The sequence below is a fragment of the Sander vitreus genome, chromosome 23, assembly GCF_031162955.1.
Source record: "Sander vitreus isolate 19-12246 chromosome 23, sanVit1, whole genome shotgun sequence".
Taxonomy (NCBI): domain Eukaryota; kingdom Metazoa; phylum Chordata; class Actinopteri; order Perciformes; family Percidae; genus Sander; species Sander vitreus.
Window position 1 is genome coordinate 15,489,000 of NC_135877.1, and position 12,466 is coordinate 15,501,465.

The window sequence follows — 12,466 nt, forward strand, 5'->3', positions numbered from 1 at the left end:
GGATTTTTTTTCTTAATACCGCTACCCATGGCGGAGAAGCTAGAGACCCCGGATCAGCTCATGGAGCACAATAAAATGTTAGCCTGAGCCAAGAGTTGGAACGCAGACAGCATTATACAAGTCAAGAGCAATTCTTAGAGTTTCATTACAAAAAAAAGTCACTTACTTTAGGGGAGAAAGAAAAACAAAAAATGAAGAACAAAATCAATATAAATCAATATACAGGTATGACAGTATTGAAGGAAACATTTTAGTTGGAATTTGGAGTCATAAAATAATGTCTTGCCTCCAACACACGCCCTTTTGACCCTTTCTATCTCCATCACCATGAATACTGAAGAGGAAGATAAGAAATCTGCCCATTCAATACATTCCAGACATTTACAGTGGCATGTGCACTTTATGAAGATGTATTGGTTGCCGTCTGTGCTTGTGAGTGTGTGTGTGTGTGTGTGTGTGTGTGTGTGTGTGTGTATATAAGTGTGTGTATGCTGTTGTGGGCTCATACTGTAGGTACTGTACCTTTACTGTTATTTATGCATGTAAGAGAGCATTGAATCAATCCATCTGCATTATGTCGTGCATAGATGTGTTGTAAAATTAAAATGGATCTGACCCTGAGGTCTATTGTCCCAGTGCTATCTTTACATGCCCTTGACTAAAATGGTTCACTAAATCACAAGCACAGACACAGTAATGCACCCAGAGAGAGAGAGAGAGAGAGAGAGAGAGAGAGAGAGAGAGAGAAAAGAAGAGGGAACGTTTAAATGTGTTTCCATCCAACTGTCACTCTCACTGTAAAAAATAAAATCAGATGGGCAGGCTTCCTGAATAACTGAAAACATTGTTTTATTTCAAATTTGATTGGTGTTGGGAAAGTAAGTATTGTTTTGTAATGTTAGTACTCCTTTGTCTACTCATTCACTATGTCTTACATAATAAACACTTAATATATTACTGTATAGATAGTAGTAAAATAAATATTTTGGAATCAGTGTCATTATTTTGAGCCATTACTGACTTGGCTTTGCTCTCAACTTGAGTGACAAGCTAACTTTACCGTAAGGCAGTGGCATTTCACAAAGTCAACAAGCAGCCTTGCCTTTACAACTTGATTTTTCCATCTCTGTTGGTGAATCCAACGTCCCTTCTCACATTACTTGGTGTCATAATTATTGGCTAGTTTTTTCCATTTTGCATTACCAAAGAGAACAACGTTAGCCTAGTTTACTGAGGTCAGCAGGACATGCACTGTGTCAGATGGACATTGCATTTCAGGAAAATGGCGTTTATATATCACATAAACAGATGGAAACCTACATAATGACAAAAAGACAGAGTTTTCCTTCAGCCGGTGGTCCTCTTAGCTCTGTGTGCGAATCCTCTCACAACACCCATAAGACCCATACGCTATAGTCGCTGTCTTTAATTACTTATTAATTTGTCTTTCTGTCTCGGGATACCTCTCCTCATCCTCCCGACTCTGCTCCAGCAGACAAGGACGGGTGAGGACGATGGGATCCTGTGGTCCGCACAGGGATTTCATTATGGCTTCCTTCCAGAGGAATGAAACAGCAGCAAACAAGGACTTACACAAGGACAAACAACATTACAGGCTGTGCTGGAGCGTTTCACGCTGGATTTTTTGGGGGGTGACAATATCACACATGCTGCCGTGCCTGGGTGGAGGTGGATACTGTGTGCTGTGAAACACCTTTTAGAGTACAATGTGTGCGCGTGTGTGCCATTATGTTGGTCGTGTGGGACCCCAGCTCCATCACTAATGTATGCCTGTCTGCAACCTCCCCCACTTCAGACACACAACACACTTACACACACACACACACACACACACACACTGGAATGAGGTCAGATAGTGTCATGAACGTCTCTGCTGTGTGTCCTCTAGCACTTGTGTGTGTGTGTGTGTGTGTGTGTGTGTGTGTGTGTGTGTGTGTGTGTGTGTGTGTGTGTGTGTGTCCTATCCAATCTAAGTGTGGACATGGGCATCAGTGTGTGTGTGCGCGCCTGTGTGTGTTGGTGAGGTTACTGTCAGGGCATGGGTGGTCACCGCAGTGTGTTGTCTGATTGGCTGATTGGAGGAGTTGTTTTTGTTGTATCGCTGTGCCCAGTGAAGAGGAACAGACCCCCTGCAGACTGTAGCCTCCACACCAGACAGTCATCACACACTAACGCACACATATACACACACACACACACACACATACACACACACACACACACACACACACACACACACACACACACACACACACACACACACACACACACAGCTATTCTCCATGCTTTGTCAGGCCTTGTTACTATGCAGACACACTCCCACTCTCCTACTTTGGCGGGCTCACTTCTGGGACAGAAGTATGGTGTTCTTAACAAATTGACAGATGTAGGGCATGAACGGGGCAACTGACTAAAAAGCTGAAATATTATGCCAATTCGGAGGTTTTGCATCCTGCTCAGCAGTTAAAAAAATAACAGTGACCTGTATTTTTCTTCCATTCTCTTTTAAGCTTTCAGGCTCTCAAAAAGCTACTTTGTTACTATTTGTAACATCTCAACAATGCCACAGACCTTGCCAGCAATATTTACACACGCAAAAAACAAACCTTGACAAAATGTAAATTGAGTAGCGAAAAAACATGAGCCGTCTAACCATCTAGGGAAACACAGAAAGACAGCGAAGGATGGATGCATAAAAAAGAAAGATGCGTGAATAATCTTGTTTGGGGACCAAATTATTATCATTATACACTATGTGGGCAGAAAAGTGTGTGTGTACTTGTGTGGACAGTGGGTGTGCATCTATGCTCTTGCATGCATGCATGCAAATAAGAGTCAGATTGCAATTGTGAATACAGGAGAAGACTGCTTTGGATGTTGAAGGGCCAGGCTATGATGCTAATTGTATGATCATGCATGCATAACATATTTCGATTCTCAGTATGTGATAATGATGTGGATTTTAGTCATGGAAAGTGTGTGCAATTCTGTGTCACATCTGAGGGTGAACATTACCCTCCCTCTGTGTACAGGATGATGTGATGATTACTGCTTTGTATATATTTTGTGTGTCAGCATGCACATTTAAGATAAATGCCTCTTATTTGTAATAAATAATAATTTGAGATAAGGTGTTAATTGGGTATGTCCCCTAGGCAACAGTGTAATTGCCAAATTTCCCAGGATGTACAACAAATTGAAAAAAAAAAAAAAAAAAAAAAGAAATTAATAGAAAAAGGTTTAGATCTGGACAAGAAAATTAAGTGTATTTTCAATTAATTTAAATCTGAATTTCTATTAAATCAAATATGATTTCATTTCTGTTCACTTGTATTAGTTCAGTGCAAACTGTAGATAATAGGATATGCAAGGTCAAGGTCGGTTTTGAATGATTGAAATCGGCCTTGATTACTGGCTGTAAATTATTTAATGCAATCCCATTTTCATTGTAGCTTCATGCAAGCTGCTCCCGGCCATACACGGAAGCCATTCTCCACTGATGAATACATGGAAAAATGATATTCCATTATCGTCACCCTCTTCCAGCTCAAAACGGCAATTAACTACTGCTCCACTACTTCTTCCTGGAAAGCAAAACTAAAAGACAATAAAACACTGACACTGAGTAACAAAACACATTGTTGGAGTGAAACATTAGCTGAAAAACATGGAAGACATTTCATAAATTTTGGCCAGGTCAGATGGTCATTGCTCCGGTTTTCTTTCACGTCCATATCCACCTCGCAGTTTTGACAGCAGTGCTGTCAGCATGAGTGCATGGAATCTTCCATTCATCTCCGCAGACTTAGAGAGCGGTCTCTGTGGTAATGCCACTTAAACTCTGCTGTTTCCACCTAGATTCTGCCCACTGGGACGCAGGAGTCACAGTCCAGTTGTCTGCCTCGAAATATGACAAAAAGGTAGACATAGAGTTATGTCTTCCCACGTGGTCAGTTTACAGAGACATGCTGAACACGAATGTTGTGTTACAATTTTGATGAGAAATGTATTCACTCAGGCTTTAAGTATTGCAAGTACTTTGAGGAACTTGAATCATAATATAAAATGGGCAAAAGAGGGTGCAGCACCAATTTGGGACATGGAAAAGTAATAGAATAAGTAATGTAACACAAAAAGATTTCTCCCGGGGAAAACTGTAAAACATAAAACTTCAGGATTGAGCCAGTATTTTAAGGTCCTACCCTTACCACATTATGTCACTATTACTTACTGGTACTGTGTTTCTCACCCTCCCTATCAGTCATTCACTTGCTTAAACTTGTACACAGGGAGGCATAAACACAAACATGCACTGAACAGTTAAACAGTTAAGGTCCTTCAGAGAAACGGATTGTTTTCCAGTTCAAGCAGCATATGCTTATTTAATCTTGCTGAATCAGACTTTGATGCAAGAGGCCATCCAGCCCAGACATTTTAGTGTTTCTATAGTAACCCTCATCTTGGTGCAATGTTCCCTAATTTAAAAAGTGATGTAACTCGCCTCAATTGTTCAATTGCTTAACCTTGTTGATCCGGCTTGCTATTTAATTGTCTATTTTTCAGTCTTTCCTGGAACCACAGGCAAAGGGTTGCAAGTTTTACTGACCACAGGTTGGAGATTTCTCAGATTTACAGCTGTTCTAGAAGCTAAAGTAGAACATCAGCAAGCGATTTTCCACATCAGCCAAGAGCTATCTATCTCTAACATTAACCTTTTTCTTACCTACCTTTATGCTAACATGCAGTGAGGGGTGGTTACACAGTGTCCTTTATACAAAATACAGCTGAGACTGATTGTCATTAGTTTTGCAGTTATTTGGTCATAAACACAAGAACTGGGAGAATGGAAGTTTTGACCTGTCGATGAGCTAGTTTACCCTGCAGAGAACTGAGGGGCAGTTAACCATAGTCCTCATGAATCCACCGGAGTTTAAAATTCCAACACAAAGAAAGCGGAAGGTAACGGACATCGGCGAAAAGACATGCATCCGGCGGAATTTCCTGCGGCACCGGAGCAATCCCAGAAGTGAAACGTCGTGGATAAAGACTAGGGGAACACCAAAGTCACTAATGAATGTCTCTACAAAAGGTGGTGCCAATCCATATGGTAGATGATGAGATATTTAACAGAATAAGTTAAAGCTGCACATCAACATTATTAGCATGGCTAAACAATGATAACTGAAAATGTAATGAAGACTGATCTTTTGTAAAAAAAAAAATAATAATAATAATAATAATAAAAAGTAGAAAGAAATGAAGCATTTTATGACAAAAATTAAGCTGAAGCCCAGTGCCAGACTAAAGCCTTGGGTGGTCCTGAGCAGGAATGTTTCTGTCCCCAAAATCATAACCACATACCACCTCCACAGTCCCACTCCACCATTGCTAAAAAAAAACTCTATTATGTGGCCATAATCTTTATACTGCACGTCTGCTGATGGTGATAGTATTTACTGGCCACAACATGTCATAAAATCTCAAACTCTAACCCTGGCCTCTTCTTAAACAACCTTGTCTTTGTTTGTGGACTAAGGTGGAGGTGCTAACTCAACCTCATACCTAGTTGCCATAGTAGCACTGTTCTTCCAAAGTCAAAGCCATGATCCACGAAATGCTTCAGTGGAGTCTGCTGCAGAGCTGCAAATGAACTTCAGGACTCTGCCAGTGTGAGCCAGAGGGTGTTCATCATGGTACCGTAGGAGAGAGAACGAGGGAAGAACTAGAGGAGGGTGGGAAAGAGAACAGGAAAGTGGAAGTGCAGCAGGGACTTACAACTGAAGTCACCACAGGGGAAGAAGGATAGAGGATGGAGATAATGAGTGAGGAGGCAGGGGAAAAAGTAGGAAGCAGTGAGTGACAAGTGAATTGAGGACAAATACAGGCTAGCAATCAAACTGTTGGAAATATAAGCGGATGGGAAAAAGGGAGCAGGAACCACTGAACAGATTAATGGAAAGAAGGTCACAGGTTGCAATTGAACATAAACATGTTAATCAAATGTGAAGAAATAAAAAATGAGGATGGAGGAAAAATTGGTGCAGGAAGACAGGCAAGGGAGATGGGGAAAGGAGTTTAAAGCAGAAGGGAAGGGCGAGGGAAAGGATACCAAATCCTAAGGATTAGTTCTCACACATTCTCGGCATCCATAGTCACGGTGGCACCCGAGGCTGGTGCGGGGATGGCATTTGCATTCATTGATTAGGTCTGAGTCCTCTTGTTGTGTTTCAGAACTTCTTGGGTCTGTTTTGCTTCTTGCATGCCCCCCTCTTCTCTTCTCATTTCCCTAAAGTAAGTGGGGATTACCCTACAAAGGCCTGCGAGATAGTACTTTCATGTCAGAAAGAATTAAATAAGTCAAACCTCTGATGAAAATAAGTTACATGACAAATCCACCTTTTCCTATGGGTGCAGACTCAAAAGCTGACCTACAGATCAACACAAGTAGGCGTTTTAATATCTAGAAGGGTGTAGATAGTAGCTGTATGGCATCAAAGATTTAAAAAAATATATTTTACTTTATGTTTGTACTTGCAAGGTCATGATTTCAACAAGGTTATTTTTTTTAAAATCCTTTAAAGTGTATTTCTATTAACCACAGATGTGCTGTTTCTGAAAAATAAACCCGGCCTTGGTCTCACATTTTCACTTATGCATGGTGTTGTAAGTCATTATATACTATAAATTGCTTTAAATAGTAAACACAAATGTAGTAAAAAGAAATGCATGTGCTACACAAATCAGGGGAACTCAAGGCCATTTTTGCATTTAACTTTTAAATGTGAGTGTAATGTAAATTCTCTCATGTAAAGTATTTCATAGTTTTTGGTGACCCCAAAGAAAGACCTTTGGGACAAAACACACTACTGAATCCTACTTTTTGTACATTATTGTAAAGTTTGACACCATTATATGCTGCAGCTTCAACATTTGCCTACATATGATCTGCGGTAAAACCGCTCTGCGCTAGTGGTGCCATTGTTTTCCTGTGGGGTGAGAGGTGAAGACAACTCGGAGGAAGCGCTACCCTTGGCCCGAGTGCTGCGTTTGAAGTTGAAATGATTTAAACTTTGACCACTTTGCCGCTGACCTTTCAAGGTGCAACCAAAACCAGAAGCAATGATGACGTATACCTGCGCTGCGTTTGCCTCTGTGCTCTGCGCCCAGTTCAGGGTTTTAACTCTTATCATGTGTAGGCAGCTTTAGGGGGTCGGCTTGGTCGCGGTCTTCCCAGGCTTTTGATGGAGCGTTGATATCAGTTTGGTTTCTCTGCGAATCTGGTTTGGTTTACAATTACCAAATAAATAGGAGCATAGAAGGGAATTACGGAAAACAGCATAAATACTGAACAATGTTCTGCTTTGCTAGTTCTGCTGTAGTTACAGTAGAAATTGTGCTAAATCCTTCTTAGATTGAAAGCCTTAATAAAACAGGACTGAACATACATTGGAAATGGGAGATAATCAATAATCAGAAACCACCCTTAATCCCTCTCCTGTAAATGATGAGCTGGTTGATGGATTCTTAAAATCTAGTCCAAGGTTTGAATATTCTTAATAAATGTGTTGAAATTGGTGCCATAGAAATAGAATTAGAGTAGATTGGACACTCCCATTCAAATCAACATAGCAGGATGGTCAGAGCAGCGGCCATTTTCATGTGTACAATTTCCATTGCAAAGAATTGTGGCCATAGTAGCGGGCTAAATCATTCTTATTTCTATGGTCAATGCATAGTGCTGAGTGCCGTTTTCTCTTAAACTAGTAAAATGACCACGGCAAACAGTTCAACGTCTGTTCTACTCTCATTCTATTTCTATGATTGGCGCCTACCTGGCCTAATTTGTTGAGGTTTTACCTCTAATCCCCTCAGCTAAATCTGTCTGGTACAAACAACTGAATGCATCCAAACCGTGCCAAAATTGAGGGCCGGTTGGGTAAGACAACAGCTGATTACAGCAGCAGATTGTGTTTGGTTTGTTAAAGAATAGGCCTGTACCGCATGGGCAAACTATTTATTTATCATCGGAACTTCAAGGCAGTAGACACAATGCAGGCTTTGTGGGGAGTCAAAATATGGTGGACACTTGTTATTAAGACGACTTCATATGAAACCAATTGAACATGCATTGTTACCCCAGGAATGCCTTGACGAAAGGGCTTAAAGAAACATGGCACTGTTTTGTTTGAAAGGGCAGAAGAAAATTTAAAGAAATCAAATGAGGAAGAGCACAGAAGTCAGTCCGAGCCCAGCCTTAATGTCATGGCCTCCTTATCTGTAGTTTGACTCTACACTGCAAAATAAGGATTTTGTACTGAAAATAGAATACCTTTTCATTACGCTGTCTGCAGTCAAAACCTATTCCTCCTCTCATGTCATGGGTTACAATATATTGGTAAAACAAGCAGACCTGTGTGTGTGTGTGTGTGTGTGTGTGTGTGTGTGTGTGTGTGTGTGTGTGTGTGTGTGTGTGTGTGTGTGTGTGTGTGTGTGTGTGTGTGTTATAGAGCAAACAAAAGTACCAAATGCAAAGATGTCTTATTTGTAGGACATTTCAGGAAGCCAGTATCCAGCCTCAGTGCTCCCATTTTTGTGCCATCCAATACATCCATAAAACCGACTTAGATCAAACTGTAAACTGAGTTTTAATAAGAGAATTTTACTTTCAGAGGTTCTCATGCCTTTCCCTTGTTTCTTGTAATGTGTTACTGTTGTCTTCTTCATAGAACGCTAAGTGGATGTGACACTCATTCTTGTGGACCTCTTTAGTTTTTTGTCTTATATTCTTCATATTGCCATTATCATTTCTGTTTGTCGACAATACTTTGGGCACTTCCATGCTTTCTTAATACAAGTTGTGTTTTTTTTAGTTTTTGTGCATAGAAGACAAAACCACCTTGATACTATATTTTAGTTAGCTTGCTTGGAAACAATCACTGCCACAGCACATGTTCAAATCCTTAGTGAGAACTGAAAACACAACACCAGTGGGGGTCCAGTAAACCTATTATCCTGCCGAACACAGTCATGTGGCTGCAAACTGGGGCGGGTCAATAACCCTCAAAGGTGGTGGTCCTGCACAGATTACCATGACAACCGCCTGACAGTGGTTGCTTAACAGCCGATGAAATCCATTTTATCCCACTGAGGGCTTTAACAATGTTGTCAAAAAGGTGCGTCATACTGTTTTTACTGTGGAATTGTTCACAGGCAGCGTGCTGCATTTAACCTCCCTGCCTTTTCCTCCTTGACCACTGTATTTTTTATCCGGCATTTTATATAAATCCTGTTCTTTATGCTGAGTGTATAGAACTCTTGTGGGACAGTGTGTGCATTTTAAAATCCATGAAGAGGTGTCTCCCCTCATTACACACTCTGTATCATGAGATGTCTGCGTACCTGGCTGCTAGCTTCATGAAACATAGAACACATATACACTCCATTAAAATCTTTAGGATCTACAGAAACATGTTGTCATCCTAAAATGTATATAAAAGCACCCGCAGTCTGCATGTTTGCTTTTTTATGTGTTTCACGTTTGCAATTTTTTAAATCTTGATATGACATCAGTCTTTTGTTTGTCATCATGTGTCGTTCACTGTTTTCCTATTTTCCTTTCTTTCTTCCCAAAGGTCCCTTACAGCTATTACTCAGTTTCCCAGTTTTATAGCCTCTTTTGGGGGCATTGAAATGGGTTTATGCAACATTTTTCTCACCACATTTCCATACCTCCCCCATTATGAAATATTTACTGACAGAATCCAAGCGATTTGTCAGGAGAGATCTGAAAACTCCTGCAATGATGATGTTTTTTTTGACACAAAGTTGGACTGAAAGCCACTCAATCTGTCAACTGCTGTGGGGATGCACACAGATTGGCTACCTGACAGCGCTCTGTTGTAAATGTTGTTTAATCACTCAGTATGTTTCCATGAAAGCAATCACTGGGATTATTATCTCCCTTTTATCTAAGATAAAATGTGCCCACGTCTGTGTATGTCTTTGACTGTGCGTCTTTTATGCCCAAGTGTGTTTCTGTCAACAGGCCTCACCCCCATTTTTGCAACAAACACGCCAGAATCTTTTTGTGGATTCCAGATGTCATGGCAACAGCATGACAGTAGCCTCAATCCCACGCAGCAATCGTCACTGATGAGGTAAATATGCTATACTGCAGCACACATCACACTGTCTTTTGACACCATAAAATGATATAACTGTCCTGGTGGTAATGTGTTGCTGACATGCATTTGCTTTCAAAAAGGATGCTTTCGAGACATAGTGGTGACAGGTGTCCTTTTCGTGTAGCATAAACCTGTGGTGAGGCAGATGACACAGATTGCCCAGGGACAGAAATAAAAAGAAAAGTGACATAAAAGGCTCACAGATGCATCCATGGATTATTTTAAGTGTTAAACCCTCCCCACAGCAATGACAGCAATCATTTTGCAAAGCTACTCAGATCCTCATTGGAAGTGCTCACTCACATGAATCAGCTTATAATGATAATTTCTAAAAGCATTGGAATGGAATATGGAGATACCTCATTGATAATGTGGTAAAACAAAGACTGCTGCAGCAGAAACAGTTAACATTGATGCCTTGGGCGCAGACAGACAGATAATATAGACAGCTGGTGAGATTTGTGAGGTGTCCTCAAGCGTGGCTCTCCGCCTGGGAGGCCGTGTCTCTGGATGGATTCACAGAAAATTGCTGGGTCCCTGTTGACAGTCACATCCACTTTCACATGTTGGTAAAACTACAATTGCAAAGGTCAAACATTTGAAAATCAAATGTCACTTGCACACAAAAAAAACTTTGCCTGGATGCAATCCACTTTTAAACAGTTTTTTGAATTGGCACACACACACACACACACTCGCACACTACACATACACATACAAACTAAGACACAGACAGCTGGTGGTAAACTGCCTGTGGAACATGGTAACCTCCTGCATGGCTGGTTGTATAATCTGTGATTACGCACAGACCCAGGAGGACAAGAGCACCTATTTGTGCCTGTGGGGTTATACATATGTATGCCAGATAAGATTATGGGGTCAATTGTGAAGTTTGCTTATTTATAAATATTTAACAAAAGTAAGGCTTTTGGCTTTTATCAATTTTAAGGAAAAATATGTAGTTTTTTTAAAGATCTGTGTTTAAACAGATTTTCATTGTAAATCATCATTATCATATGTCCCATATACCTGAAACACACCCAAATGTTGATGTTTTACTGAAGACAACAGTGACAGATGTTTAGGGTTAAAAAGCTCCTTTTACAATAAAACAGAACTCAGATAAAAAAAAAAGAAAATAATTAATAATTCATTAAAATAATTCCGGCGCAAAATTAACCTAGGGGTTAATAACACATGCATACTGAGTCGACCATTCTCTGGGATATGTTTTCATGCTAATTGAATGTGTCTCTAGCTTGAAACAAGATAGCGCAAACCGCTGATTAGCTTAGTAAAAAGCTAAAGCTAGTCGTCGGGGCATGGGTAAAGTAAAAAGAAGTCGCTATTTCTACACCACTAACAAGGCTCAAAATAGCACCACACTTCAACGGTAGCATAATGAGGGTCCCTACATGTAAACCGAAGCATTGAGAACTTTGTAAGTGTACAAACAGTTACAGTTAATATAGTTATATAGTTTATAAAGACATTACCTTCGGGTATACAGGCAGGCGCCATCTTGGGAAAACAGTCATGACCAGTCAAACCATTTCGTCATTTGACTGGTCACAGCTACTGTAGCAGTAGCAGTTGTTATAGCAACAAAAGACGCTCTGGGCTGCTTTTTGGAGCCAAAACGCTGCCAGCTTTTTACTAAAAAAGTTCCCTAGTCAACTTTTTCTTGTCAAAAAAGGCGGCAAGTGTAAACATAGCCTTAAAGGTGCAGTAAGCGATGTTGTGCGAAGATTGTTGATAATTGAACTTAACTGCCAAAAAAAATACACCCCCCTCTTCTGAATCTCCGCCTCCCCAGATTCATGGACGCGCATTGCCATAGCGACACTTTGTGTCTCTGCTGACTAAACGATATATGGCAGAGTCGATATTAGCTTACGTTGTGGATTAGCAAACTGTCGCTACTGCTGGAAAGCTAACCAGTTGGCCATCACAACAACAGCAAACGGACAAGGTTAAACTAACCTGTTGTAAACAGCAAACAGTGAAACAGCAAAGCTAACGTTATTACTTACTTGTCCATAACGACGAGAGCCCTCATCAGTTTTCATTCCTTTGAAATCAGGTTGAGCTTTCTGCAGCGTTAAAACGCCTCACCGATGTTATCCTTTTCCTCTTTTGCTGACAACTCTTATTGTTGATAACTCCTGGTCGGCCGCTGCCTCCCCCCTCTCCCCCATCACTTGCTTGCATGTGCCACCTGTTGCTGATTGGCTGGAATAGTGTTGTTTGGCTCGAGCGCA